Here is a 3453-nt window from a genome sequence, read left to right as displayed (position 1 = left end):
CATATTTATTGGATCATCTCCCTATTGTTGAACATTTGGTTTGTTTCCACATCTACAAATATGCTTCAATAACCCTCCTTGTTCCTAAATCTTTGTTTGAGATTCTTTGGTCCCTTAGAATAGTTTCCTGGCCAATCGGTCCACAGATATTCACTGATCAATTATTATGTGCCAGGCAGATTTCCTTTTGCTTTTCAGATCTTTTGGTGCTGTTGGAAATGCTTGACTATGTTGCCCTTGGTATTGTTCACCTGACAAGCTGGGCCTGTTTACCTCCTGTCTTGGCCTCAGTTGTACCTCTGCGCCCAGAGCATGAAGGAGCCCCTGTCCTGTTTGGACTCCTCTCAATATCAGGTTTTTCATTGTGACTTTCATCTCTTGCTACCCAACCTCTCAGAGATTATAGGCTGTCCCCTCACATCCAGGCTTTCTGTGTGTTACCATTCTTCCGGGGAATCCTCAGAAGCTTGTTACTCAACAATAACTAACTGATAGAGAATCGATATGGAGGAGTAGAGAAAAGGAGGACAATGGGGGGAGAAGATGGGCAGACGGTACAGCCACAGATCAGAGCACTCGAGAAAACCCCCGTTCTGAATTCCCATTAAGGCTTGTTATATAGAAAGAATTCCACCTCTGTGGCTGCCCATTGACCTCTAGGGTCAAGTGTGGCTACTCCTTCCCTGTAGGCATACTCCCATCTGGGTCTCCTGACTAGCAGTCTTAGGAAACCAGACCTGTCAACTCTTGGGGCCCTGATGTCCCAAGAAATCAGCTTGTCCTAATTTTGAGGAAGGTTCTGGAACTGCACAACCATCATAAGAGAGCACTGGATTCCCCCTCTCCCAGGAACACTGGGGCCCTGCCCAGCAGCAGCCTGACTTCCTTCTGTCCTCGTCACACTTCTGTCTTCCCCACTGCCCATATGGCTGACCTCCTGAGCTCAGGCTTTCTCTGGTCTTCCCTTATCTGGAGCAGCCGGCAAGAGTACAGTCATGATGATCTCGTTACTGCCCCTGAAGCAGGGCAGCAGAAGGCTGGGAGGAGTGGGCAGGTGGTCCTCAAGCTGGATCGGTGCACCACCTCCAGCATCACCATCCCCATTCCCATCCTGTCTGCCTCTCACCCCAGGTCATGGGTGTGCATGGATATGCACATGGCTGCAAAAAGCACACCTTTGGGAATCTGAAGCACACAGACTCGGCTCACTCGGTGCAAATAAATGGCCATCCTCCCTAGTTTCGTTTTCCTCCAAGCTGGCTTAAAAACTAGAGAGATGCAAGTTGCCCTCCACTCTTCCCCTGATATTACATGGTGGTTTCAATCTCATTATTATTGCATTATATGAAGCACATCTGTTACTGGTCAGGAGCCAACTATTTAATTCTATTAGATACATCTATACAGCGAAGTGATAATCTACACCAGGTTTGTGGAACAAGCACTTAATACTTGGCAGAGAGCAGCCAAAGGCTCGATGCACAAGCAGGAGAATGTAGGAGGCCCGTCATAGCTGAGGGTCACAGGCGGCCAGAGGCTCTGCTGCATTCTTCCCAGGCCAGCATTCCAGTGTGGGAAGGAGTCATCGGCTTGTTCCAACATCTGCAAGATATTGTTCCAGAATGAGGGAGGTGAGGAGGGGAGGGAGAGGGGAAACGTTTACCTAACCAAATGCTAACTCTTCCAAGGGGATTCATGTCAACACAGACTAAATGATGTGGGAGTTTTAGACACATGTGGTAGTACTTACCCCCCAAGAAATGGATACAGATTCGTGTCTTGTTCAGTAACAGCAGTGCCTTAGACGTGCCTTCTGCAGTTGCCCCCAAGTTCCTATTCGTGTTTCCTGGCTGTATCTCTGAGCTTCAGAGAATAGGTTTGCTCTCGGAACAGAGGAACACAAGTGGGTGATGAGTGCTGGGCTCTCCAGCCAGGGCTCTGGTCCTATGGAAATGCAAGCCAGCACAGCTCCTCTTGATCCCAAATCATGCACAGAACTGGTCCGCGCCATGCTCACTGCCTTGCATCCAAACTGGCTACTTTCGTTGGCATCTCCAGCATTTTCACCCAGAGGGCTAGAAGGATGGGGAAAGAAGGATGGTAGATCCATGCCTAGTTTCTCCTACATCTGGAATGGAGAAGTACTGTTAAATCTCAAAATTGATGAGTGGAAGTGGGGAGGGGTAGGTCAAGAAGAAATCATGTCTCATATTTCATTGATCGTAAATAAGATGTCATCAATGTTAGCATGCACCGTTACTTTGCATATCCCTAAGACAGAAAAAATGATGACTCCTCAACTATGATATGCTATCAATTAAAAGACACACCCCCAATTTCAGGAATGTTACAATAAGGGGAGAAAAACATGCATTTTAGGATGTTCAACACCAGGGTTCCACAAGACTCACCGCTCAAGAGTTGTGTGGTGGTGGACACATTAGCTAACCTCTCTGTACCTCCTTTTCCTCGTCTGTAAAATGGGAATAGTCAGACCAGCCACCTCATACAGTTGTTGCAAGGATTGAATATTAATGTATCTAAAATGCTTAAAAGAGATGCTATGTGTCTGTTTATTATGTTACCTTGAACTTGATATTGCTTACCAATTCTGAGCCTATTTTCTCAGCTACAAAATGCAGGTAGCAATACTGCTCTATTTATTTTTCTTTAATAATAATAGAAATTAAAGAAATAAAGTGGACCAGTGTTTGGACCCGCACTAGCCAAGAAGACGGCTGGATAAGGGGAGCTGGTGGAAGGAACTAGTCCATTGTGGTGAGTGATCTCACCTGCCAGTGAGATGACCAGTCCCTCCCAGGCCTCCCAGTTGCCTAGGTTATCTTTGTGGGCCCTGCCCTGCTGAGCCCACTGACCAAACCAGGCTGGGTTTCTTCCCAGGAGTTCAGGGGAAAGACCTGATTCATCACTGACCACCTGTCTTTTCAGTTGACATGAATTGTAATTTACTTTACATCCCAAATATCGTAGATTTATGTCTTTTGTCCCTGGGGTGCTTTAAGAATCGTTAGCTAAGCAGTTTCATTTTTAGTCTCATGGTTAGTTTACTCAATGGCCCTGTAAGGAAATAAGGAACATTTTATGATTCCCATTTACTCAATGAGAAGTGAAACAGTGAAGCAGAGGCCCGAAACCACATGAAAGTGCTTCTTTTAGAGATAAGGTCATGGTGCTTGGGTCTGTGAGGTAGATTGGATTTCTGATTGCCTATATTCAGGGTCTCTCCTGGCAATGACCTTCTATGCAGGAAGATTACACATTCCTGCCTGTTGACACCCGACTCAGCCAGGTGACTTCATTTGGCCAGTGAAATGTGTATCTTCTATCCGAGAAGGGCTCTGCTTGACTTGCCATATGTCTTTTTCTTCTACAGATGACCCACAGTATACACGTTGCAAGGCACAAACCTTGTGGTTGTAAGCCATTGAGATT

The 3453-nt window shown here is 46.2% G+C and overlaps 1 long non-coding RNA gene across 2 annotated transcripts; it reads right to left on the bottom strand.

The window, feature by feature from the left end:
* Window positions 1-1428: 1428 nt before the first annotated feature.
* Window positions 1429-2765, bottom strand: LOC140850554 (uncharacterized). Of its 2 annotated transcripts, XR_012133488.1 has the most exons (4): window positions 2607-2765; window positions 2412-2473; window positions 1751-2128; window positions 1429-1602 (listed from the first exon to the last, which is right to left on the bottom strand). It is a non-coding gene; the product is annotated as an uncharacterized lncRNA (long non-coding RNA). The 2 variants fall into 2 exon arrangements; XR_012133487.1 differs by having other exon boundaries at window positions 2412-2765.
* Between the last annotated feature and the right edge of the window lie 688 nt (window positions 2766-3453).

This window comes from Manis javanica, chromosome 7 (assembly GCF_040802235.1).
Source record: "Manis javanica isolate MJ-LG chromosome 7, MJ_LKY, whole genome shotgun sequence".
NCBI lineage: Eukaryota > Metazoa > Chordata > Mammalia > Pholidota > Manidae > Manis > Manis javanica.
This window is presented reverse-complemented; position numbering and strand designations above follow the sequence as displayed.